At 44.6% G+C, this 27868-nt stretch overlaps 2 long non-coding RNA genes across 4 annotated transcripts in view; one reads left to right on the top strand and one right to left on the bottom strand.

Moving 5' to 3' along the window:
* The window catches only part of LOC135972978 (uncharacterized), a 60852-nt gene extending 52550 nt beyond the window's left edge, over positions 1 to 8302 (top strand). For both annotated transcript variants that reach the window (XR_010589611.1, XR_010589612.1), the window contains exon 3: positions 6797 to 8302. This is a non-coding gene — a long non-coding RNA (uncharacterized LOC135972978). The remainder of the gene's footprint in view (positions 1 to 6796) is intronic.
* The window catches only part of LOC122173845 (uncharacterized), a 74939-nt gene that overhangs the window by 31105 nt on the left and 15966 nt on the right, over positions 1 to 27868 (bottom strand). Inside the window, exon 4 of one of the 2 annotated variants that reach the window (XR_010589609.1) lies at positions 13701 to 18890. The exons of the other annotated variant lie outside the window; for it this stretch is intronic. This is a non-coding gene — a long non-coding RNA (uncharacterized LOC122173845). Of the gene's footprint in view, positions 1 to 13700; positions 18891 to 27868 lie in introns of those variants that run through there. 2 annotated transcript variants of the gene reach the window in all.

The raw sequence follows: 27868 nt of genomic DNA, 5'->3' as shown, positions 1-27868 counted from the left end.
ATATTCCAATCATGTGTATTATCCCACCAAGTTTCAGTGATGCCAACAATGTCATAGTTGCAGGGCCGGCTCCAGGCACCAGCTTCTCAAACAGGTGCTTGGGGTGGCCGCTCCGGAGAGGGGCGGCAGGTCCAGGTATTCGGCGGCAATTCGGCGGACGGTCCCTCACTCCGCCTGGGAGTGAAGGACCTCCCGCTGAATTGCCGCCGCAGATCGCGATCGCAGTTTTGTTTTGTTTTTTGGCTGCTTGGGGCAGCCAAAACCCTGGAGCCGGCCCTGCATTGTTGTATTTATTTATTAGCACTTCCAGTTTTTCCTGCTTATTACCCATACTTCTCGCATTTGTATATAGGCATCTAAGATACTGGTTTGATCTTGCCTCCCAGTTTTGTCCTGACCCTCCTTTCTCTCTGCCAATATAGCCCACACTCCCTCTCGTTTCCGACCCATTTCCCAGGTCTCCATGTTCCCCACTTACCTGTGGGCTTTGCTCACCTGTCTCCGTCAAACCTAGTTTAAAGCCCTCCTCACTAGGTTAGCCAGTCTGTGTCCAAATAGGGTCTTTCCCCTCCTCGAAAGGTGAATGCCATCTCTGCCTAGCAGTCCTTCCTCGAATAGCATCCCATGGTCTTCATGCTACACATACAGTGTTCACCACTCCCAATAAGACAGATGAACTTTTCCTGATGGCCAGTCAGAATCAGGTCCATCTGGGGGACTCCAGTTTCTGCACGGTGTCATTGGCAGAGTATTAAGGTCTGGCAGCTCTGATCTTTGGGGCTGTGTCCTGGAGTTGGTTCCCTGTCTCTGGACATAATCTCTCCACTCGAGCAGGCAATCAGCCTGAGTTCTGAGTCCCAGTAACGGAATGTATTCATAGATTAACTCGCAAACTGCAACACGGGAACTTGTAGGGAGCGACCCCACCCCGCCATCTTTTACCTCCTATTGCAATGGACAAACTACAAACTGTTTGCACCATCCATCTCCTTCCTCTCCACCACTCCACGCTGGGGCCTCCAAATTCTGTTACCCGGGGTTCTTTCAACCCAAAGCTCTTGGTAACTTTTACTCTGTGCGAGAGGTGTCAGGAAATAAATCAGGGGAGACACGGCTGTCCGACCGATAGATGGCTGGCACAAACAGGACAACACAAGAGTGCTTTCACTTAAAGCTAAACCTTTACTTAGTCTCAAGCACTTACACACGTCCGCAACAAGATTAGTAAAACACCCCAACCCTTGATCATTACCAAAGCTGAGTGTGGATCTCGAGTGGCACAGTGGCAGCCCGTCTGCCGGTTGGGAACACAAGATGCATCCAGAGGGAGAGACCAGTCCCGAAGAGTCCCCAAATGAGTCCCCTTATTTATACATTAGTAATAAAATGACATGTCCCTTAAAGAAACCTTGTTAAGTAAGCAGTTTCAAGCAAGAGGTTCCTTCTGATTATATTCTATATTCCATATTCTAGCAAGCTTTTTTGAGAAATAAGAATTTCATGTGGCATAGCATAACAAAGCATGTTTTACCAAAATGGGTGGTTTCTAATGGACTTCAGTGCCAAAATGTAGTAACATTCCATTCAAAATCCTAAGAGGAGGTTTATAATGATGAGGTATATTCCTAGGAGAAAAATAAAGGCACAGTATGGTCTCAGCATGCTTGATGGCATGCACATCAATATTACATGTGCAAGGATATCTAGTACCAAATGCTACAAAGAGCCACCTGAAAAAATGTCCCCTTCATAAAGTGGCAGAAGTAGTAGTAAGTATGTGACTTTACAGGCAACTGTTATCAGGAAAAAAACAACAGATGATGAAGACTCCAAGAAAAACAAAATAGACTTAAGCACTGTGCCTTTAAATAATAAGTTCTTCTTTTCCAGATGATTTTAATAAACCCAAGTACACGTGTTGTAGCCCCTTGATGCTGTACAATATGAATAACCAAATAAAAGATCTCTCCAGATTTTAAGATTTACTGTTTGCGATGGGAAAAGGCCAACCAGATGACATCATTATACTTCACGTGCGAGTTGCTGCCAAGTTTAGTAATGCTAAACTGTAGAAATCGATCCTTTGTTTTTGTGGGGAAAAAATGGTTTTGGCCTCAGTGGTGACTTTTTGTGTGTGTTATTTATGTAAGTGTAATGTTTACGTTCAGCAAACTTCAATTCGACTTAACACTGGAGCCAGAATACCTTATCTTACAGGTTATTTGTTTTCAGCCATCTGCTTAGCTGGAAATAATTGACTTTGACAATTTAAGTGTTAAAAGTCAATGGATTATGTAGGGTTATTCACAAAGAGCCAAATACTGGTTCAGGCAGAGCTGACGTTGACTTCAATGGGTGTTTGCCTGAGCAAGGACTTAGAAAGGCCTTAGGATTTGTCACACGGTATGGGAGGTGTAGTTCTCCCTGCACTGAATGGAACAGCACGAGTCAAACTTATTGTTACTTATTTAACCACAATGTCCTTTTGTTGTAAGACATCTGGATTTCTGGGAAATAAGTCTGTGATATTCATCCCAGTCAACCCCACAGAGTATAGAAATAATATTGTGTACTTACATATCATCTTCCATCAAAGAATCTCAAAGCACTCTACTACCATTAATAATTAAAATCACACTCTTAAGTGGGTTCAATAAGTACTTTTATATCCACTTCAGAGCTAAGTAAATTGAGTCCCAAAGAGTTTAAATTATTCTCCCAAGATTTCACAGTGACTCAGTGACCAAGTTGAGCATAAAACCCACAAGTTCTCATTCCCACACCCCTGCACATCACTTCCTCAAGACTGCTAGCTCATGTGAATAAGAATAGTGTCACAGAGTCTAAGGCCAGAAGGGACTATTAGATCAGCCAGTCTGACCCCCTGTATACCACCAGCCATTACATTTCACCCAGTTACCCCTCTATGAGCCCAATAACTTGGGTTAGACCAGAGCATTTCAGTTCTCAGGATACTAAACAATTGTGTGCCACACGCAGAAAACAGGAGAGAGAGAGGATATGTCTACACAGCAAAGAAAATTCCGTGGTTTGCCTGTGCGAGGCAATTCAGGCTCACAGGGCTTGGGTGGTGGGCCAGTTTCATTGCTGTATAGACTTCTGGGCTTGGGCTGGAGCCAGAGCAATGGGACCCTTCCACCCTGCAGGGTCCTAGAGCCTGAGCCCAGAAGTCTACACAGCAAAGAAACAGCCCAAGTCCTGCGAGCCCGAGTCGGCTGGTGCAGACCAGCCGCAGGTGTCTAGTTGCTGTATAGACCTATGCTTTGGTGCCATGAGTGCCTGAAACCCTGGCAATGGCAGGAAATTGATTAGGTGGGTTATGACTGGATGATTGTAGCAGGTGAACCACACTGCACACAGCAGAAGGCAGCGAAACAAAAAACAAAACAAAAAACAAGGTCCCTATCACTCTGACCTGGAGGAAAATTGCTCTTGCCACCAAATCTGGTGATGAGAGTAACATTGAGTATACGGGCAAGACACACCAGCCAAGCATGAAAGAAAAAAGATTCTCTGTACTGCCTCAGAGCACAAGTCCACTCCACCCAGTGTCCTGTCTCCAGTTGTAGCCAATCCCTGATGCTTCAGAAAAAGGTGTGGGGGGGGGGGGGGGAGGAGAACAGAATACATCTGGCCAATTGTGCATTGGAGAAAAAAATTCTTCTTGACCCTTGCAGGCAACTGACTGACGCCCTGAAACGGGATTTAATTATCGTTATTGTCTTAACGCAGGCTGCAAGTGTTATGAGCATATTGAAGGCAACGCAGTCAATTTTATTCTCCCCAGGACCCAAAAGGAAGAGGGATTCAGAGATTCACAAGTTCACAGATTCCAAGGCCAGAAGGTACCAACAGACTGACCTTGAACACACAGGCCATAGAATTTCTTCCAGAGGCTGGATGTGAACATATGCTTTAGAAAGATAGCTAAGCTCCCCTTAAAGACACCAACCAATTGGGAGCCCTCCATCTCCCCGGTAAACTGCTCTAACATTTATTTACCCTCACTGCTAGGAAATTGCATCTTATTTCAAGGCTCAGTTTGTCTAACTTCAACCTCCAGCCACTGGATCTTGTTATACCTTTGTTAACAAGACTGACAACTCCTCCTCCTCCCACCATGAGATGGCTTTTCTGTGAGTAAGTCCCTAAACCCAGCGATCACGTCACCTCTCAGCGTCCTCTCCGATAAGCCGAATAGATTGAGTTTCTTTAGCCTCACATTGCAAGGCTTGTTTTCCAACCCCCGGATCATTTTTGCAGCCCTGCTTTGAACTCTCTTCAGTATTTCCACAGCCTTCCTGAAATGTGGCCATCAGAACTGGACGCAGTATTCCGGTAGCAGTCTTACCAGTGCTGTGTACGGAGGCCAGATCACTTCACCACTTCTATTTGATATTCCACTTTCTATACACCCAAGGGTCACGTGAGCCCTTTCGCCACAGCATTTCACTGAGAGCTCATGCGGGGGGCAGTTATCTGTGATGACCCCTAGTTGCAAAACTATCTATTGTAGGTAACTCTCTTGTGGTTTATTATCAAATGCTTATTAAAGCCAACCTTCCAAATTGTCAGCTGCTGGGAAAGATTTAGCATATTGACCTGAAATGACTCCTTGGGACACTGTTTGTAGACGATTTAATATGCTGAAGAACCAATTATTCTAATAGCACACACGTAGTTTTGTGAAAAGCAGACACACACAAAATATGCTGGTTCCAGACTCTTTTGGGAGGAAGCCAACAATTATGCAAATAATTGATATTCTTAAACTTCTAGTGTTGTGCCCATGACAGTTGTTTGGCACACTGACTACTTACAGCATACGTCTCTCTTAAGGACCAAACCTGCAACCACTTACTACTAAGCATGAATAGTCTCATTGAAGTCAAGTCCTATGCTCAGTAGCATTTGTGGGATTGAGCCCTTAAATATCAATATCACAGATCTCCATAGTCTACTTTACATCATATATTATGCTTGGACTTTTCTGATTGCCTACCTATGAAGAAAGATACAGAGGGTCCTATTGTTCTCTGGGGCCTGGCCTGTCATGATTAGTCCCAGTTCAGCTTACATCTGTTGTCAACAATGGGTAAATCTCCTGGTGTAGACAGCGCTCTTCTTAACACTGATGGGGGTGGGGGAGGGGCCGTGGAGAAGAGAGAACAGTTGCACTAACTAAACTGGAAGTTATTCGCTGCATGTTTGAGAAGACCCAGAAGTAGTATCATCTAGTTAGTGAACTGTAATAACAATTCGCTGTCATCCCATCCGTGGATATTTCAGTCCAGTTTCACCATAACCTTATTTCATGAATTAAAAGAGATATGTAATCCATCCATATAGTGAAGATGTATGTGACATTTACACACTTGCTTTGCATCTTCTTTGCCCTGTAAAATACTTGTAACTACAATGAACACCACAGTCCTAGCTGTAGACACATTGAAACAAGAGCTGTTTTGAGTTTGTATAATTATATCAGAACCAAACTTCAGGGAAATCTGGGGGGGGGTGTCTTCCATGAAAACCAATCCTTGAGACTTTACTAATTTAGGGTTTCTTTTCCCCCTTACAGACATATTCATTCGAACATCACTCCCAACAACCTCCCTTTCACATCTTCTAGCAAGCTGTTGGGGGATAACTGGGGAAGCGGTGGCATGGGGAAACTTCCGGAAACCCATACTCCTAAACCCAGAGGAAAAGAAGAAATATTCATGTTTGCTCTACTCCCTTTGCTAGACTAAGCAGAAGAGACACAAGGCCCCTTAAGACAAAGTGCTAGTTAAGCTAATAGTATACTTGGGAAACTCCAGCAACTTTACTAGCAGTCACAAACCATTTAACCAGGGCATTTTGAATACAGTTATATGTCTCATTTTAGATGAAATCTTCCCCAGAGACAAAAGAATAAGGGATCATGTAAAATGTGGAGTCAATAATTCCAAACAAACTGGGGTCAAAGTAGTGCTTGTAGGGGTCAAAGTAAAGAATAAAGATATGGCTTTGGTTAAGGGTCCTCATTATTCATACCCGGTTAAGAGTATTTTTCTGTGATTTTATTTTTAACAATGGACAACTCCAGTTTTTAAATCTATTCCCTGTTTGGGGGGGGGGGGGAGGGAGGGGGAGGGAGTGAGAGCCAGATTTTCAGATATCCTGAGCTGTAAAAGTTACGTTATGTCAGATATTACAAGGATTGAAGCCCTCACACCAATTGGATGGTGAAAAAACAGTAGCTACCTCAGCTGCAGGTAAAGGAAAGAAGAGGAAAAATTCAGTGGTTCTTTCCAGTACTAGAAAGCATACACCTTTTGCCTCCTTCAGGCCTACATTATGGGACTGATCCAAAGTCAAACATGTGCTTTCCACAGACTTTAATGTGTTTTGGATCAGACCCCATATCAGGGCAGACGAGTGAAGCAGATAGAAAGAATGATTACCATGCACTCTAAGCTGCATTCCTCGGAAGGTTCAATGGAAGCTCTAAGTGCACAAGGAGTGGAAGATTAAGCCCCGTCGTGCACACGCGGTGGGCTCGCTAAGGAGATGTGGTACAATAAAACAAGGCTCCAGGAGGCCATGGTGTTTGCTTATATGACAGTTTTAGATTAATGATTTTTAGTATGTTGCAAATAATCACAAACTGTTGCCCTAGTCTGAATTTAAATTGAGTGAGGTTCTATGTTTTAATAGAAGTCTTGAATCGGGAGAAGTGTCCAATGAAAACATGTAATGAACTCATAAATATGTTTTCCCTTGTTTTCAGAGGAATGGCAACAGGAAACTTGGAGAATGTTCTCAGCATAATTTCCCTATTGGATGACTTGAAATAATGAAAGAGAATCTGTGTGTGTGTCCGTCCTTTTGACTATTTTTGTAACATTCTATTCTTTACATTGAAAATCCAGTAAAGGTTCCACTGCTTTTTCATATATTTCCCTGACATCAGTCCTAGCAGGTAAAGACGTCATTTTTAAAACAAGAAAAACGATTCAAAGCAATTTTTAATTTTGTTCTGACCAGTCCTATCAAACTGTACAAAGTTTAACTCCATGCAGAGGAGCTCACTCGCAATCACAACCGATTGAAATCAAAACGCCTTGGCGTAAAAATCTCCCACTGTATTTTAATTCCCATTTAAGAGAGAATGTAAAAAGACTGAGACGCAAACTTCCCATAGACATCTGAATAAAAAACAAAGTGGGCTTGAGCCTGGGGAATCCATCAGATATAGAAAAAAAACAGCAGAGGGAAACAGACTGCAGCTGTAGGTGGCAGTGTAGTCTAGTGGATGGGGACATTGCATCAAGCATTAGGAGAGATGGGTTCTATTCCTGGTTCTGCTACTGTGTGATTGCAGGCAAAGGGTGAGATAGGGGCACTATTTAGATTGCAGGCAGGGACTGGCTCAGAAAGCTTAGCACAATGAGACACCCAATTGCCATTGGAGCTGTTAGGCAGTATTGCATAGCAATTAATTATAAGGGGCATGTCAGGGCTGAGGTGACCTTAGAGCTCTCGTGCGTCACTGGTAGCTTATGCGGTTCTCGGCTATTCAAACTTTGTATGTATATTTTGCACGAGCATATTTTTAGTTTTCTCCTTCCCCTACCACATACGGGGTGACTGGAGAGTGACAAAAGGAGGTGTCAGCAGCCCAACTTGAAACCATATGAACCTGGTTAGCGTAAACTTAGTTTTTATTAGGTTCAAATTCAAAGGAACACTTAGGGTGTGAATCCATGGAGGGGTGAAATGTTTGCATGGCTCCAAAATCTTTATCTGTCCCCACAAACATACGTGAGAATGGGATTAATATTGCTTGGAAATTCAGGCAATACATTGGGTGCCACTCTAATTTCGGGGATAGATCCTCAGCTGGTGTAAATTGGTATAACTCCACTGACGTCAAATAATGGCATGTAGTGAACTGCCAGCAGCCTGGCCTGCAGCACCATTGGCGTATGCATTGGGCCATGGCCCATCTTCCACTGCTAAGCTTGTGTGAGCTGAAAGAGCACAGCACAAGCCGATGTTCTTTGTCGTGCCGATTCCCATTGTGCCATTTGAAAGGTAGGGTGACAATTCAAAGGTGGCAACATGGGAATTGGTGATGTGATTTAGCGGGAGCTTTTGCCTGGTTGTTCAGATCTGCTTCGGGGGGGACTGAACATAGGGAATGAGAACAGTCTCATGACCAAACTGACTAACACTTTCAAATTAATTTCAAGGGAGCATCCTGCACCCCCCAAGCCACCTCCCCCACAATACATCCCGCTGACCCCCTCCACCACCACTATTAACCCCACCCCCAATATCCCCATTGCCCCTCAAATGCCCCCACTGCTAGACCTACTGCCCCCCTTCCATCTCCCTAGAACCCTCCAGATGCCCCTCCAACATCCCCACTGACATCCCTTCCCCCCCACTGTATTCAGTCTTCCGGTCCAGCCAGGCGAGGACAGCTGCAGACCTTCCCTTCTGCCCCCTGCAGCACAGGGCCCTGCCCTGGCAGGGCTATGACAAGGTTGGCTGTAGGCGGTGTTTGAGGGGGAAGGGCTGCAATTACACTCAGGCTTGGTCTACACTACGGGTTTAGGTCGACTTTAGCAGCGTTAAATCGAATTAAGCCTGGACACGTCCACACGACGAAGCCCTTTCTTTCGACTTAAAGGGTCCTTTAAACCGGTTTCTTTACACCACCTCCGACGAGGGGATTAGCGATAAAACCGGCCTTTGCGGGTCGGAATTGGGGTAGTGTGGACGGAATTCGACGTTATTGGCCTCCGGGAGCTATCCCACAGTGCTTCATTGTGACCGCTCTGGACAGCACTCTCAACTCAGATGCACTGACCAGGTAGACAGGAAAAGACCCGCGAACGTTTGAATTTCATTTCCTGTTTGCTCAGCGTGGAGAGCACAGGTGACCACGCAGAGCTCATCAGCACAGGTAACCGTGATGGAGTCCCAGGATCGCAAAAGAGCTCCAGCATGGACCGAACAGGAGGTACGGGATCTGCTCGCCATATGGGGAGATGAAGCAGTGCTAGCTGAACTCCGTAGCAGTAAAAGAAATGGCAAAGTATTAGAAAAGGTTTCCAAGGCCATGAAGGACCGAGGCCATAACAGGGACACACAGCAGTGCCGCGTGAAAATTAAGGAGCTACGGCAAGCTTACCACAAAGCCAGAGAAGCAAACGGAAGGTCCAGGGCAGAGCCGCAAACTTGCCGCTTCTACGCGGAGCTGCATGCCATTCTAGGGGGTGCAGCCACCACTACCCCAACCGTGTGCTATGACTCCGTCAATGGAGAAACACACAGGGATGACGGTTCGGGAAATGAGGAAGATGAGGATGGAGGTACTGTAGGTAGCTCACAGCAGCAAGAAAGCGGAGAAACCGGTTTCCCCAACAGCCAGGATATGTTTGTGACCCTGGACCTGGAACCAGTAACCCCCGAACTCACCCAAGACCCTCAGGGCACACAGGAGAACTCTGGTGAGTGTACCTTTGTAAATATTTGTAAACATTACACATGGTTTAAAAGCAAGCGTGTTTAATGATTAATTTTCCCTGGCAATCATGGCCAGTACATCTACTGGAAAAGTCTGTTAACGTGTATGGGGATGGAGCGGAAATCCTCCAGGGACATCTCCAGAAAGCTCTCCTTCATGTACTCCAGCCAGTAGCACGTAGTCTGGAATCATTGCATAACAAAGCATGGCAGCGTATGGTCCCGGTGTTTGCTGGCATGCAGACAATATCCATTCCTTATCTCTCTTTGTTATCCTCAGGAGAGTGATATCATTCACGGTCACCTGGTTGAAATGGGGTGATTTTATTAAGGGGACATTCAGAGGCGCCCGTTCCTGCTCTTCTGAACAGAAATGTTCCCCGCGGTGGGGGGAGGGGTGAAGTGATCATCCCAGAGAATCGTGTGTGTGTGTGGGGGGGTGGTTTACTTGGGTTTGTGCCGCATGTTAACCGGGAAACCGCAGCCCCTCCTTTTACATTGAAAACCCATTTTAAATGGACAACCCAATTCATCCTTGATATGGGAAATGCGCTGCTGTTTGAAACCTTTCCTGCATGTTAAGAAGGTTAAAAAAGCCAAAACACTGTGGCCTACTATGGCTGCCTGCAAGCCGAAATATGCAACCTTGTAATGAAAGAGTGTAGCCATTGTTCTCTAAAATATGTCTTTTTTAACCACCTCTCCCTTCTCCTCCACCAGCTGCAAATGTTTCTCCTTCGCAGAGGCTAGTGAACATTAGAAAGAGAAAACGTAGGACGCGGGACGATATGTTCACGGAGCTGCAGATGTCCTCCCACGCTGATAGAGCACAGCAGAATGCGTGGAGGCAGTCAATGTCGGACATGAGAAAAGCACAATATGAACGAGAGGAGAGGTGGCGGGCTGAATGGCGGGATGAAAAGAGCAAGTGGCGGGCTGAAGACGATAGGTGGCGTCAGCTTGCAGACAGACGGCAAGAGTCAATGCTCCGTCTGCTGGAGCATCAAACTGATATGCTCGAGCGTATGGTTGAGCTGCAGGAAAGGCAGCAGGAGCAGAGACCGCCGCTACAGCCCCTGTTTAACCAACAGCCCTCCTCCCCAAGTTCCATAGCCTCCTCACCCAGACGCCCAAGAACACGGTGGGGGGGCCTCCGTCCACCCAGTCACTCCACCCCAGATGATCGCCCAAGCATCAGAAGGCTGGCCTTCAATAAGTTTTAAAATGCAGTGTGTCCTTTTCCATCCCTCCTCCCCCACGCATCCCAGGCTACCTTGGCAATTATCCCCTTACTTCTGTGAGGAACTAATAAAGAATGCATAAATGTGAAAAAACAATGACTTTATTGCCTCTGCAAGCGGTGCTCGAATTGGGGAGGGGAGGGTGGGGTGGGGTGGTTGGTTTACAGGGAAGTAGAGTGAACCGGGTCGGGGGGGGGGTTGGAGGGTTCATCAAGGAGAAACAAACAGAAGTTTCACACAGTAGCCTGGCCAGTCACAAAACTCGTTTTCAAAGCTTCTCTGATGCGCACCGCGCCCTGCTGTGCTCCTCTAACCGCGCTGGTGTCTGGCTGCGCGTAATCAGCAGCCAGGCGAGTTACCTCAACCTCCCACCCCGCCATAAAGGTCTCCCCCTTACTCTCACAGATATTGTGGAGCGCACAGCAAGCAGCAATAACAATGGGGATATTCTTTTCGCTGAGGTCTGAGCGAGTCAGTAAGCTGCGCCAGCGCGCTTTTAAACGTCCAAATGCACATTCCACCACCATTCGGCACTTGCTCAGCCTGTAGTTGAACAGGTTCTGACTCCTGTCCAGGTTGCCTGTGTACGGCTTCATGAGCCATGGCATTAAGGGGTAGGCTGGGTCCCCAAGGATCACGATAGGCATTTCAACATCCCCAACGGTTACTTTCTGGTCCGGGAAGAAAGTCCCTTCCTCCAGCTTTCGAAACAGAGCAGAGTTCCTGAAGACGCGAGCATCATGTACCTTTCCCAGCCATCCCACGTTGATGTTAGTGAAACGTCCCTTGTGATCCAGGGCTTGCAGCAGCATTGAAAAGTACCCCTTGCGGTTTACGTAGTCGGTGGCTTGGTGCTCCGGTGACAAGATAGGGATATGGGTTCCGTCTATGGCCCCGCCACAGTTTGGGAATCCCATTTCAGCAAAACCATCCACTATTGACTGCACGTTGCCCAGAGTCACTACCCTTGATATCACCAGGTCTTTCATTGCCCTGGCAAATTGGATCACAGCAGCCCCCACCGTAGATTTGCCCACTCCAAATTGATTCCCGACTGACCGGTAGCTGTCTGGCGTTGCAAGCTTCCACAGGGCTATTGCCACTCGCTTCTCAACTGTGAGGGCTGCTCTCATCTTGGTATCCTGGCGTTTCAGGGCAGGGGAAAGCAAGTCACAAAGTTCCATGAAAGTGCCCTTACGCATGCGAAAGTTTCGCAGCCACTGGGAATCGTCCCATACCTGCAGCACAATGCGGTCCCACCAGTCTGTGCTTGTTTCCCGGGCCCAGAATCGGCGTTCCACGGCATGAACCTGCCCCAGTGACACCATGATTTCCACATTGCTGAGGCCTGTGCCTTGTGAGAGGTCTATGTCCATGTCAATTTCCTCATCACTCTCTTCGCCGCACTGCAGTCGCCTCCTCGGGTGGTCCGGGTTTTGCCTTGGCATGTCCTGGCTCTGCATTTACTCCAGGACAATGCGCGTGGTGTTCATAGTGCTCATAATTGCCGCAGTGATCTGAACGGGCTCCATGATCCCAGTGCTAGCTATGGCGCCTGGTCAGAAAAAAGGCGCGAAACTAGTATCTGATGGACCAGGAGAAGGAGGGAGGGCGGGAGGGAGGGAGGGCCGAGTGACGACATGGCGTACAGGTACAGGAACAGGGAATTAAAATCAAGAAAGGTGGCTGTGCATCAGGGAGAAACACAAACAACTGTCACACAGAATGGTCCCCCCAAAGATTAAACTGAAAACCCTGGGCTTAGCAGGCCGTTGATTTCACGGAGGAAGGGGAAGCAAATGAATACAGAACAAATCTATTTTTTACATCTTAAGCTGGCAGCCGACGGTGCAGCATGAGTGATAGCCTCTGCAGTACGATGACGATGGATACCAGTCGTAATATACCATCGTCTACCAAAAGGCAAGGGGCTGCTGCTGTGTAGCAATGCAGCCCCACGTCTGCCAGCCCCACGTCCGCCAGCACCCAGATCGCCCTCGGCCTCTTCTAGGTGCTTAGCAGACAATACTGGGCAATTGGCAGAAAATAGTATACTACGACTGATAGCCATCATCATCGAGACAGTAGCATGTCTGCCCAGGTGCCCATGATTGACAGCCACTGCAGTATGACGACGACGGTTACCAGTCATAATATACCATCTCCTACCAAAGGGCAAGGGGCTGGTGCAGTGCAGCCCTACGGCTGCCAGCCCCACGGCTATTACTCATGCTACACCGTCTACCGCCAAAAGGCAGTTAGCAGCTGCTGCTGTGTAGCAATGCAGTCCCACGTCTGCCGGCACCCAGAGGACATATGGTGACGGTGAGCTCAGCTGAGCTGAGTGGGCTCCATGCTTGCCGTGGTATGTTGTCTGCACAGGTAACCCAGGTAAAAAGGCGCGAATCTATTGTCTGCCGTTGCTGTGACGGAGGGGGAGGGGCCTGACGACATGTACCCAGAACCTCCCGCGACACTGTTTTGCATCATCCGGGCATTGGGATCTCAACCCAGAATTCAAAAAAAAGGCGCGAAAGTAGTATCTGACGGACTAGGGGAAGGAGGGAGGGCGGGCCGAGTGACGACATGGCGTACAGGTACAGGGAATTAAAATCAAGAACGGTGGCTGTGCATCAGGGAGAAACACAAACAACTGTCACACAGAATGGTCCCCCCAAAGATTAAACTGAAAACCCTGGGTTTAGCAGGCCGTTGATTTGACGGAGGGAGGGGGAGGCAAATGAATACAGAGCAAATCTATTTTTTACATCTTAAGACGACGGTGCAGCGTGACTGATAGCCCTCGGCATCTTTCTGGGTGCTTGGCAGCAAATACTGGGCGCTTGGCAGTTAGTGTATTACGATGGCCTTCAGGCCTATTGCACAATCTGCTGCTCAGGGAATCTGCTAATGTGCGATGAGCCAACTTGTAATAGGACGGTTACCAGTCGTAATACACCATCTACTGCCAAAAGGCAAGGGGCTGGTGCAATGCAGCCCCACGGCTGCCAGCACCCAGATCGCCGATGAAGGCTACCAGCCTACTGCACCGTCTACCGCCAAAAGGCAGTTAGCAGCTGCTGCTGTGTAGCAATGCAGTCCCACGTCTGCCGGCACCCAGAGGACATATGGTGACGGTGAGCTGAGCGGGCTCCATGCTTGCCGTGGTATGTTGTCTGCACAGGTAACCCAGGTAAAAAGGCGCGAATCTATTGTCTGCCGTTGCTGTGACGGGGGGGGAGGGGCCTGACGACATGTACCCAGAACCTCCCGCGACACTGTTTTGCATCATCCAGGCATTGGGATCTCAACCCAGAATTCCAAGGGGCGGCGGAGACTGCGGGAACTGTGGGATAGCTGTGGGATAGCTACCCATAGTGCAATGCTCCGGAAGTCGACGCTAGCCTCGTACTGTGGACGCGGTCCACCGACTAGAGCACTTAGAGCATTTTATGTGGGGACACACACAATCGGCTGTATACAACCGATATCTATAAAACCGGCTTCTATAAATTCGAACTAATTTCGTAGTGTAGACATACCCTCAGGGAAGTGGAGACAAGACATTTGCTCTCAGCAGGGGATTTGTAGCAGAACAGAACCCTGCTGGCCCACCCCCTTCCTGCTGCACCAAGTCCAGGGAGAGGAGGGGGCGTTACGTCTCCCCAGTCTCCATCCTGCTGCACCCAAAGGCCTGGAGTGAATGAGGCATGACCCTTCTCCCTGGTTGAGCCCTTCATCTGCCCCGTCCCTGTTGCAGCCAACACCCAGGGAGAATGGGACATGACCCCTTCCCTGACATATTGAGCAGCCCTACCCCTCTCACCTTGCACTGCCAGGGCTCTGTGCCCCATACTTCAAATCTGTCTCCCCGGCTCCTCTCCGTTTGCTGTCAGCCCCGGCGATCCCCACCCCTCCCACATGCCCAAGGGCAGACGCAGAAGCAGAGCAGAGATCAGTTATACTAACCAGAATCTTGTGTGTCAGCCGTACATGCGTGTCTGCCTTTCTCAGTGAATCAGAGAGAGAGAGAGGCTGATGCACATGTGTGGCTGACCCAGATGATTCTGGATAATGTCATTTTTATGTGGGAGATAACATTGTTAAATAGGAAGGTAGGAGGTTTTTGGTTGCAAACTGGATTCTCCCTGACTTGGTCAGTCTGTTTCTGCCCATTCTGACCTCTCTGGATGCCTATCTAAAAATCCCCAGGTTACCAACCCCTGTCCAGGTTACTGTCAAAACATGGATTCTCTGAAACACCAGCCTCCTAGCAGGAGTTCAGAGCTAATTCTTTCTAACACATTTTGCCTTTCAGCAGTTGCACAAAGCCAGAAATGAATATCTAAAGCGAGCACATATTAAGAAACTAACCACAATTGGTGTCAATTTGGATGTATCAGTTCATGAGATTTAAGTCCCAGGAATCTATATGAATCACGGCGCCAAGTGAATGTGGGGTTTGTACTGGGTATGCAAAATCGTAGGCATTTGAGTTAGGGGTCCTGATGACACTATGACTCCAAAGACTGGTAGATGGCACAAAGCTGCTCTTTTTCCACATTACTTCAGTATGTATCTTCATCGAAATTTGGACTCACTTCAGCTAACATGTGGAAAGGTTTCATTTTTTATTATCTTAACCATATGTCAACACCCCAGGCCGTCCCTGTTATATTTAAAGCGTCTACGAATCAGCGAAGAGGTCGAATCCTACATGTCTGCCAAAGGGATGGAATCATCTACGTGGAACCCAAACAATTCTGTCTTTTTTTAAAACTTCCCTACACCTTAGCACAATTATTTTACACGTTTTATTCCAGGATCTCAGAGCAGTTCAGATATTAATCCCTCATTCTCTCCCTGCAAAGGATCATTATACTTATTTACCGATGTTTAAAGCAAGGAACAGACAGGTTGAACAACTCCCCTAAAGTCACACAGAGCAGATCTAGGAATAGAACCCAGAAGTCTTGGCTTGCTGCTACCTGCTTTCAAATCAACTGAAAATAAACATTAAGAGACGGATTCTCTTCTTCAATCAGGATTCCTGTACTACGGTGGCACAGGAGGGCTGTAAAAATGGCAATCTCCTCCAACAGGAATTCCCTAGACGATGTAGAGCTGACCTAGCCAACTGTTGTGCCACCCTCCTCTACTGCTGATGGTGTTGGTGGGCATGGAGGGGAGAAAGTGTATGGTAGAGCACAGTGGCATTTAAGCTATTCTTGGCTGCCTTACCAGCTCCTGGATCAGGGAGCCCTAACTGGTTTTTCTGTGTCCCCCTCTTTTGCACCTAGCAGATTGTGGGCACAGCTGAGAAGCATGGCCTGAATTTTCTTTAACTCTCTTCCAATGTTAACTCTGTTAATTATTATTATTATTAAAATTGTGTTTGAGCAGTCCAATGGGGCTAGGAATAGCTAGCTACACGCAAAGTCCTACACAACCTTTCACCCTTGCATCTGTGTGTTTTCATCAACAGAAAGAAGAGTGACTGGAACTACTCAATCAAGTACAAGTTTCTATGTATAAAATGACTGGTGGTAGTGGAGCCTGTGCCAGTTAGTGGAGGCATAACACAATAATTGCAGTCCATCAGCAGAGTACGCTGCATTTCATAGTTTCAGTAATTCCCCTCTAATAAGGGGTTATGACTCGGTTGCATATTTTGGTCTCCATTTGTAAACACAGCATATCACAATGTGAAAATCTGGTTGTAATCTTCCCGCAAGTCTGCACAGTTTCTAGAGGCAGAGGTTTTCATTTCTAAATGTAGGGGGATTTCTCGATCATGTTTCCAATGTTTTTTTAATCATCTTTCCAGTGGTTTTTTTTTTCCTCCTCCTCTAAATCATTTTTAAGAAAAAGATCGATGGAGGCGTCCTGCTAACAACGACAACTTGCCAGACGTGGGCCAGACCCTGCTTCCATTCAGATCAATGGCAAAGCGCCCATCAACGTCAAAGGTGCCAGATCAGGCCCTAAAGCCTATTCCCCAGTCATCTAGTCTGAAGGTCCTAAAAATGTTTCACCTCCCTTTTGTTGGAGCAATGTCTTTTAAGGTCCCATCTTTGCCCCTTTTGCACCCCATCTGCAGCCTCAATATCACAGTAATGTAGCCTCTGGCTAGGGTGATCAGATGTCCTGATTTTATAGGGACAGTCCCGATTTTGGGGTCTTTTTCTTATATAGGGTCCTATTAATCCCACCCCCATCCCAATTTTTCACATTTGCTGTCTGGTCACCCTACCTCTGGCTGAGGAAGGCTGGACAATGATTTCTCCTGCTGCCTGTTGTTACTGTCTGAAATACTGTCCAGAAGGGGATGCTCTAGTGCAATCTATGATGCTCTCCTTCCCTACCTCTCAGGGCACATCTATATTGCAGCTGGGGGTGTGATTTGCAGCTTGTGTAGACGTACCCCTGCTAGCTGTACTCTAGCTAACTCACTAAAAACAGAAGTGAGGACTCTGCGACGTAGGCTGCAGTGCAGACTGCATGAGCCCACCTGAACCTCCTGGGTCCTTACTCACTTGTGCAGCCGATGATTGTGCCTCAGAATTGTCACTTCCACTTTCAGTGAGCTAGCTACAGTACACACGCTGCAGGTACTACAAGCTGCAAATCACACCTGCCGTTTCAGTGTAGACGTACCCTCGGAGGTTGTACATATGTTTGCTGCACAGCATTTCACCTCCCAGTAGTAGACCCTCAGCATTTAGCAGGACTGAGATATCTGTGCCTGCTGTTCTAGGGATGAAACATCATTTGTTACGCTTTTGCTGCCTAGATCTAGTCTTTCATCAGCCAGAGTTATTTGGATTTAAGGACTGCATTTGAGCTGCAAAATTCAGATCCTAATCCAGATTTTCAGCAAAGTTCAGGAGTGTTTAGATCCCTTCTCTCGATCTCCCTTATTTATTCAATGCAGTTTAAACTACTTGTCCTTGCTTTCAAGATCCTTCATAACTATCCCTGGCCTCATGGCTTATCATGTCACCTCCTCTCCCTCCGATGGGACAATTCACCTGCTTAATTTAAGCACATGCTTGAGTGCTTTGCTGGATCAGGGATTCTTGCACGATTCAGCTCCCCTTCCCGTTCCCCTCCCCTCAAGAATGTGTTGGAATAAAAACAGCTCTAAGTAAAAATATTTAACATTGTATCAGATGACATCTTCTATAGCACCAGTCTGTTTTGCTCCATCCTAATTAAAATGTTGTTGATCTGATTCTCTGAGACACACTTTCAGTCATGCTAATATTTAATCCTGTGTTAGATAATGAGAACATGCCTTTGTAACTCCCCAAATGCATAACTCTTCAAGGGTGGTGTCGTAATGAAAATGAAGGGTGCTCACTCTTCAGCTCTCTAAATGACAGAAAGCCATCAGACTACATATGTTACACAGAGCCAAAACATACTGAAGACAAATATATTCCAGGAGAATGGGGTTCATGGGGGAATGTATTAAGCGTGTAAGCAAAACAAGGAATGTAACTCTAGAAAGCCCAGTGCAATCAGTCAATGTTATTTTCACAGGACTCCACTGTGGTGGTTTCAAATACTGCAACCCGTGCTGCAATAAGCCCCTTCCTCCCCGGCACTGCAGGTAGCAACATTTCAATCAGGCACGGCAATGGTTCCCTTATTTTAATACTGTCCCAGTTCAGTACTACGGCGCGCACTTTGGAAGAGTTTAACAAAGCTAGTTGTTGGTGTGCAGAGGAAAACAGAGGTGTCCCCGGTGGACAATTATGTTATTATTCTTCAGAGTAACATAACAAGAAGTTGTCCGTCTGAGGCTCAAGACACTAGCTTGCTGGAAAAGTATGGTAGCTCTTTTAACTCACTAGAAGCAAAACCCCAAATTATTGACCATATTGAAATCTGACTGGGATGGTGCATCAAAGAAAAGGCTTTTTTCACCGTGCAGCCAATGACCTGTGAACTAGTGGGGAAGGGTGAGTCTTCAGGCTTCTATGTTAGAGCAAAGTCAAGTTTCACTCGGGCAGAGGGCATCATCCATTCCAAATAACGGAAAACTGCATACAGAGGAAAAGACTGCAGAGGGTATGTTGGCATCTTTCACTGGAGACTAAGCTGAGAACATAAAACATAATTAAAATGAAGACCAAAATCTGGGCTCTTAACTGCAGCTAGAAAAGAAACACTAATAAAATCCAATAAGTCATTCTCTATTTCTACAGTACAGCTCACAAGTATAAATGGTGTGTGTGTGTGTGTGTGAGAGAGAGAGAGAGAGATTGAATATCCACAAGTTTATTCTCGTAATTGGCCTCATTCATAAGTCTGTAACAACACTTGTGGTATAAATTCACTGTACTACAGAGGAAGAAATCCAGTTGCTGTTTAAAATTAGAATTTACTAAATAAAACCATATCACTTTGGCCTAATTCTGAATTCCTTGTGCACCCAAAACTTCTAGTGAAGTCAAAGAGTATGAAATTTGGGGTCGGATTTGGGGCCTTCCTTATCCATTTTTATTACAACAGTTTTCTCTAATGAGTCCATGGAGCACTTGCTGGTGGTCTGCAGAGAGCTGGCTGATCACATGATGTTGACTTCTCAGTTCCAGCTGCCAAACTGCATTAAAAGAAGCTAAAAATACATTCCTTATTATTACTTTGCCATGTGAACAATTGCTGTAGCTGCCACAGAGATCCTACGTCATCATGAATGGGTGAAAAAGTGGGTCTGTGGGATCAAGAATGTGTCCGCAAACTCTTTCCTAAGATGTGGTCCACACTATGAAAAGTCTGAGATTCCCCTTCTATGTCATCTTGCCACTGCAAACAGGGGAATGATGCTACCTCATATTTGGTTGTCTCACCACTTTTCTTCATGAGTGAGTTGAATCTGGAGATATAGAGACTTTCCACAAAGAACAGATGTGTATCTAGATACCACTAAAAAAGTAATTGTTCTAGATTTTCAAAAGAGCTCAGAGTGGGTCTTGCCACTTACTCAGGGTCTAACTGGTTGCCATATTTGTTGTTAGGAAGGAATTTCCCCCCAGGTCAGTTTGGGAGAGACTCTGGGGGGAAATTCCTTTGAAGTATGGGGCACAAGGTCACTTGCTGGTTTGAACTAGGGTAAATGATGGATTTTTTGTAACCTGAAGTCTTTAAATCAAGATTTGAGAACTTCAGTAACTCCGCCAAAGGTTATATGGGCCTACTACAGGAGTAGGTGGGTGAGGTTCTGTGGCCTGCAAAGTGCAGGAGATCAGACTAGATGATCACGATGGTTCCATCTAGCCTTAGAATCTATAAGTCTATGAGTAGAGCTGGTCAGGAATTTTTAGATGAAGAGCTTTTTCATTGAAAAATGCTAGTTTGTCGAAATTGAAAGGATTTGCGGAACAGAGCTGGTTTAGACACATTTCCTGAATGCAACAGACTGAGGAAAAAGTTTCAAATTTGCCAAAATGAAACATTTTGACATTTTCTGATGAAAAAACAATCAGTTTTCCATCTCAAAGCCACTTTTCATTTCTAAATGTAAACTATTTACAGTATTATTTTTTTAAAGGTCAAAATCCAAATTAATGCTATGAAAATTAGCTAAATGAAATGTTTTGATTGTCCTGAAATAAAAAATGTTTGGTTTTTTGGTTCATGAATATTTTTGAGATTCCAACTTTTCATCCTGAACCTAGATGGGAAAAACTTTCAAACTCTTGAAAAATTTTGTGAGACAAGAAAACCACTTCCAGTCCAGTGCTAGCTCAGGGCTCCCTTTTCAGCTAAATGAGGAATAGATTTTCAATATAGCTGAGCACTCAACATGTCTCTTACCCAGCAACTTATTTTGATTATAATTTGACAAGAAATGATTTAGTTCTTCATCATGAAATTTAGTTGTGTGTGGTAATATAACTCAGTTGTGTGGCTTAACTAATGATGAGAAATGTTGTGCCTGTTTATGCAAAACCTTCTCCTCCATTTAGGCACCAAAACAGATTTACTGACAGGAATGATCATGAAAGCAAAAAAATGCATGGAAAGATATTTGTAAACAAAAGTGTTTGCATTGGAAACTTGACTCTAAGAGACATATTCATCCATATTCATTTTGCCATGTGTAAGTCTAATCATAGCTAATCAATACAACTTGGCTTTTGAATATTGTTATTTGTGTCCAGGGAGAACATCTCAATTAAAAGTTCAAGTTCTTTAACTTTATAGGGACATTCTATATGCAACTTTTTACACACAAGAATAGAATTTTCCCTAAATATAAATAATTTTGTAACTTATATTTATATAGGACCTGTCAAAACCAGATCCTTAGCTGGAAAGCATAATCTCAACTATACATATAAAATGATGGGGTCTAAATTAGCTGTTATCACTCAAGGAAGGGATCTTGGAGTCATTGTGGATAGTTCTCTGAAAACATCCACTCAACGTGTAGTGGCAGTCAAAAAAGCGAACAGGATGCTGGGAATCATTAAGAAAGGGATAGATAATAGGACAGAAAATATCATGTTGCCTCTCTATAAATCCATGGTACACCCACATCTTTAATACTGCGTGCAGATATGGTCGCCCCATCTCAAAAAAGATATATTGGAATTGGAAAAGGTTCAGAAAAGGTCAACAAAAATGATTACGGGTATGGAACAGCTTCCTTATGAGAAGAGATTAATAAGACTGGGACTTTTCAGCTTGGAAAAGAGATGGCTAAGGTGAGATATGATTGAGGTCTATAAAATCATGACTGGTGTAGAGAAAGTAGATAAGGAAGTGTTATTTACTACTTCTCGTAACACAAGAACTAGGGGTCACCAAATGAAATTAATAGGCAGCAGGTTTAAAACAAACAAAAGGAAGTATTTCTTCACACAACGCACAGTCAACCTGTGGAACTGTTTGCTATAGGATGCTGTGAAGGCCAAGACCATAACAGGGTTCAAAAAAGAACTAGATAAATTCATGGAGGATAGGTCCCTCAATGGCTATTAGCCAGGATGGACAGGAATGGTGTCCCTAGCCTCTGTTTGCCAGAAGCTGGGAATGAGCAATGGGGGATGGATCATTTGATGATTACCTGTTCTGTTCATTCCCTCTGGGGCACCTGGCACTGGCCACTGTTGGAAGACAGGATAGTGGGCTAGAGGGATCCTTGGTCTGACCCAGTAGGGCCATTCATATGTTCTTATGGTATAAATAGGCAGAGTTCCACTAAAGTCCCTGAGGCCAAATTTGCTTATACCAGCTGAGAATCTGGTCCTTGATTCTGAATAATCTGAAGGCCAAGTTGTTAACAAATTAGGGCTCACGACACTCACTACTGGTATGCAGCCACCTCTGGCATGGAGGCAGCAGTTTGACAGAACACCAACAACAACAGACAAAAGTTTAGGACAGAAAATGAAGAGAAATACTCTCTCCAATTAAAAATGTGGTGGGAATTTAGGTCGGCAGAAAGTAATCAGCCACATTGGAATCTGGCCAGGTCATCAATGCTAACACAACACATTTAGCAAAAAGTAACAGGGGAAAAATTGGGAAATTATGACTTGGTCTGGCTCCCCTTGCGGTCAGTGGGAATTCTGCCATTGACTTCATGGAGAAGTGGATCAGGCTGTTAATGAACAGAAGTGGTCAAGTTCTCATTTATATATCTCATCTAAAATATATCTATATAAGCCTAGTGCACATTAGGACCTTGTATAGAGGGGCATTGTCCTGACTTAAGGGGAAAATGAAAAACTTATTAACCGAAACACCCTGGGTTTTTCTTGGTCTCCCATTGACCCTGCTTAGTTTGTGAGACCAGACACAATTACAGTTTTAGGAGGTTTGGCTGCAGACAAACATATTTCTTTGGAAGCTATTTAATCTCAAAGTGTATCAAGCTATTTTCAAGCACTCCACTACATTAAGAATAAGGAAATTATCTATTAGCTTAATACTAGGTATAGCCAGGGCCGACGGGGGGGGGAAGGGGGGAGCCGGTACAAATTGCCGGGGCCCGGCAGTCTGGAAGGGGGCCTGGGGCCCTGGCTTCCTCTGCTTCCCCCCCCCCCTCGTCGGCCCTTTTTAGCCGGTCCGCCCTTGCTGGGGGGCCCGAAAAAAATTTTTCACCAGGGCCCGAACCCTCTCTCGGCGGCCCTGGGTATAGCTTTTTGAATAATTAAGCCAACTCTTTGTGGGTATAATTTTTGACTTGTCTGATCTTAACACAAATACTTTCTTCTCCTTACAAATAATTTAGAAGCCCTCTCCAGTCCTATTTTCCATATCTCTTCCGTTACAACAAAATCTATTGACATGTTAATTGAAGTACAATGAGCTGGCACATTATGGCTAGGAAATATTATGCCAAAGGAAAAGCAAAAGAAATCTTGCTCCAAACAAAAGGTATTCATTGCACACCTCTCATCTACAAAGTAAGATGATTGGGGATATTATTCTTGCTGCATCACTTCCAATGTTTCATCACTGCATTCCTGAACTGACAGGTGATTTAAAATAGGAACAAAGATCAAAGTCTGAATCACTCTTGTGTGTAAAGGAAATGTTTGCTGATATGATTTTTGCATACTTCGCTGCCTCTTGTAATCTTTATACTCTATCAGGATCCAACATTCCATCACCTATCATTACACTATAGCAGTATTACTACTGGCAGTCCGTTTTCGTTGGATTATTGGTTGCAAAATACATGCCAAACTTGGAGATTTCATTAAACGTCTGGTTTCCTCATAATTTCTTGCAACGTAGCGATGGAATTGCCCTGAAAGACATTAGTGTTTTTAACTCTGTAAACCACTTTTTAAAAACGTTATGTACTAGATATAACAGAATAAGGGCATGATCCCTGAAAGTGCTCCGTGTGCAAGACCATTATTTACTGCAATGGGAGTTGCATACAGGGTGAAATTCACCCCAGCAAAAAACTTATGCACCACTTAAGTACAACTCAATTTGATAAAATAGGACGTTAAGTGGAACTTGAGGTATAGACCCTGCACTAGCCCTCTGCCTAGGAGTAAATTTCACTCTGAGGTTTTAGTGAGGCTTCAGTTCAGAGGCCGTCAGCACTGGAATGAATTTCAGCCAAGGAAACTAGCAAGTGGAAGACTGACATGGACGGCTACATTTCTTTTCAATATTTAGATGAACTCTGTTTCAACTTACTTCTTTGCATTTGTACAGTGTAATTGTTTGGAAAACAGAACAGAGTACGGTACCAAGAACATTCAAAAATAGAGATTGAGCAATATGACCATTATAGGACTTGATTCCCAAAGAATGTGTGCGGCAATTATTCTGGACTGTATTAAATTACAAAAATTGGGAAAAGCTGTGACCTAGATTTTTCTTCTCTTGACATACATACTTTTCATTTCAAGGGGCTTTTTATTTTCAGGGTCCATTTTATAATGAGAAGCGTATTATTTTGTTGTAAGGTTTTTATCTTTGCAAACCCATTATGCTATATTAACAGGTTGCAGGGGATAGTTAAACATAACATAGACATGTGTAGTCTCAATAGGGGGAGAGAGCAGACAATTTGAAATAAAGATACCCTGCAAACCAATGGAAGTAATACAAAACAGACAAGAGGGCTATTTAGCGAGGGAATCTGATATAACTCCAATAGTGAAGTTAAAAGACTGACTAACTCAAAGTGTTCAATGCAAGTATAAAATGCAGGAAAACAGTTATGAATTGAGTTATATTAAAAATACAGTCTCGGGAAAACATTGCAGAGTACATAGATTTTCATAGAGAAAATACTGCCATGTATCACAGGTTCAATTCTATAAGGCCTTGGCTACACTTACCCGCTAGTTCGACGGCTGGAAATCGAACTTCTGGGTTCGACTTATCGCGTCTAGTCTGGACGCGATAAGTCGAACCCGGAAGTGCTCACCGTCGACTGCGGTACTCCAGCTCGGCGAGAGGAGTACCGCGGAGTCAACGGGGGAGCCTGCCTGCCGAGTGTGGACCAAGGTAAGTTCGAACTAAGGTACTTCGACTTCAGCTACGTTATTCACGTAGCTGAAGTTGCGTACCTTAGTTCGAATTAGGGGGGTAGTGTAGACCAAGCCTAAGACTGGGGTCAAGTGATATATAGCCCAATGAAATCAATGGGAGGTGTATCCCTGATTTCAGTAGAAGGAGGAATAGACCCATAATACTGATACATTAATGGATTATTGGGCCTAATGGGATATTTTAGAAAGGGGGAAAAAACAGACAGAGTGTAACATTCTGTTAGCAAAATAATCCATAAAGCTGAAAGAAAAACACTGAAGTTAAAATGCTATCATAATAATTAAATGTTAGCTCCTGCTTAGCTAAAAAGACAAGTGAGTCAATGCATATTTTTTAATCTCCTCCCTGGTAAGATTTACTGAAATCTGGAACAAGGTTGTTTGTTGAAACATTTACCTGCACAAAGACCACTTACTAAAACAATTATTGCAGTAAATTGTCATTCACTAAAATATTACTCAAATCTAGAGTAATGTTAAATAGTTAGTTTGTATATGCAAATGAATGCATCTTGACTGATTTATCAGATATCAATAATGGCTCTAGTTTAACCTGTTCAGCACCCTGGCAAGTCACATTTGCAAATCTCTAAATGCATCATCAGAAGTCAAAAGAAATTTTTCCTGTAACTTCGCATCCCCTTCAGATTGTTAGTTTGAGAAACAAAACTCAGCCTATTACACCGAAAAAAACCAAGACATAGGAATGGAAAATTCTCCAGGCACTTTGAATGAGAACATTCAGAGGAAGAATTATCTTTGGTTAAGGTACTGGCCTGGGACTTGGAAAATATGGGTTCAATATCCGGCTTGCTGTATGTGACCTTGGCCAAGTCACTGTCTTTGTGCCTCAGTTACCCATCTATAAAAAGGGGGAACCGACATTTCCCTAACTCAGAGGAGTGGAGACGTTCATTAATGATTGCAAACTAGTCTGAAACTGTTGTGATATAGGCCATTCCTGCTCCCTTCAAAATGCTGTGTAGACATACCTAGGGTACCTTGGTAGATGGGTAACTATATGTGTTGATACGGAGTTCATGCTTTGGTGAACATTGAGATTTCTTCCATAAGCTAAATTTTGGCCTCATCTTGGTATTAGCCATAGTTACCTCTTGGGTCAAAGAATCTTGGGGTTGATGTCACTAAACTCTGCACAGGTGCAGAATTGGTAGGTATAAGGAGCTTTCCCTCATTCCTCATGCCCCTGCGCTGCGACTGGGAACAGTAGCAATCACAGTGCTTCGTAATGCATAAGGATGGCTTCCAGCTAGCACTGCCAAGATGAGCAAGAAGGAGGAAGGGCCATAGCATTCTGCTAGCAGTGTAAGCCTTGAGTATGGTGACCCATTGCTGTTAGAAGGTGGTTCAGTGGAGTCATTCCCACTGAGCTTCAGAATGCACTGCTCTTGCCTGAGGTAAAATGGCTCCCGGGGTTGATGCTACAATGTGGTGCACATCCATATTTCCCCCCCACTGAAGGCCTTGGCCTAGAGTCATCACTTAGTCCTTACCATCCAACACAACTCAAAATATCCTCGGTGGCTCTCACATTCACACAGGGTGCTTTTTCTTTGTGTCAAACTGCTTCCCACGGTTAGGCTAGCAGTGAATAATAGTATTCTAGAGTTATGATGACTGTTATTTTGGAACCACAGCACATTTGTTTCCCACAGTTAGGGCAGTAGTGAACAATAGTAGTCTAGAGTTATGACAACTGTTATTTCAGAACTACAGCCGGATGAATGGAAGAGTATTCTATAGCTAATGTCCTACGTTCTGCTTTGTCCCCCACCCTTAGAATTAAGGGTGAGACAAAATATAATTAAGACAAGGAAAGGTTCTTATTGAATTTCATAATTACTAGGTGTGTTTAGACAGTGAGATACTGCAATTAATTATATGAATGAACGGAGATGACAGGGCGCATGGTTAATTTCTATTGCCTCCTGAAGTCTGATTTTCATATGGAACCAGATTCTGCTACCATTACTCACTTTGAGCATACCTTACTGTGCGAGCAGTGCTATTGATTTCAATTGGAGTACTCTCGGAGTAGGGTACTACTCAGAGTGAGTAAGGGTGGAAGAATTTGGCTCAAAGTGAGTCATGTGGGGTTTTTTGCACATGCAGTTAGTGCACCTATCTTTCTGCATACACGTACTGCATTTATACATGCAAAGGGGGATTTTTCACATGCACATGGCTAAGTAGAGACCCATGACAAGTGCATGTGAAAAAGTAGGATCACCAGTTGACCTCTCCTGTAAAAAAGTCAAGCCCCATGGGTGTGTGCCCTTTGTTTTGCAATGTGCAAAGCACCCCCACGTACAAACCTTTTCCTACAACAATACATACAAGCCCCAGAGAATTAGCTAAGTGAAGTGAGGCCTTACACTACGTGGCGTTTCTCTGCTTGTGTCTCTGTAAGTCCAGGGATCATCGAACCCTTATTATTTATTTGAAGTCTCTTTCCATATCTGTTGGCAATTTATACCACAGGGTTGCATACAATTTGTGTGCCACTTTGGAACATAAAAAGAAGAACAGGAGTACTTGTGGCACCTTAGAGACTAACAAATTTATTAGAGCATAAGCTTTCGTGGACTACAGCCCACTTCTTCGGATGCATCCGAAGAAGTGGGCTGTAGTCCACGAAAGCTTATGCTCTAATAAATTTGTTAGTCTCTAAGGTGCCACAAGTACTCCTGTTCTTCTTTTTGCGGATACAGACTAACACGGCTGTTACTCTGAAATTTGGAACATAAGTGTTTCAGTCTGCTTGCCTTCTAAAAATGTATATTGCCAAAAATCCAGTGACTGGCACTTTAATGCTAGTGGTTAGAAGATATAACTGAATGACATGAAAATCAGTGGAGAACCATTATAATTTTCATTTGGGAACGAACACCATTGTAATAAAACAGATCCCTTGAGGAACATTAACAAAAGCCTTCAGGGGGTCTGAGTTCTCTGCCATCAAATCTCCTAAAGCAGAATAATAGAAGAACTCTGGGTAGCAAATATTCCCCAGTAATCTGAATG

This window comes from Chrysemys picta, chromosome 8 (genome assembly GCF_011386835.1).
Source record: "Chrysemys picta bellii isolate R12L10 chromosome 8, ASM1138683v2, whole genome shotgun sequence".
Lineage (NCBI taxonomy): Eukaryota > Metazoa > Chordata > Testudines > Emydidae > Chrysemys > Chrysemys picta.
Note: the sequence above shows the minus strand (reverse complement) of the source record. Positions and strands in the feature narration are given on the sequence as shown.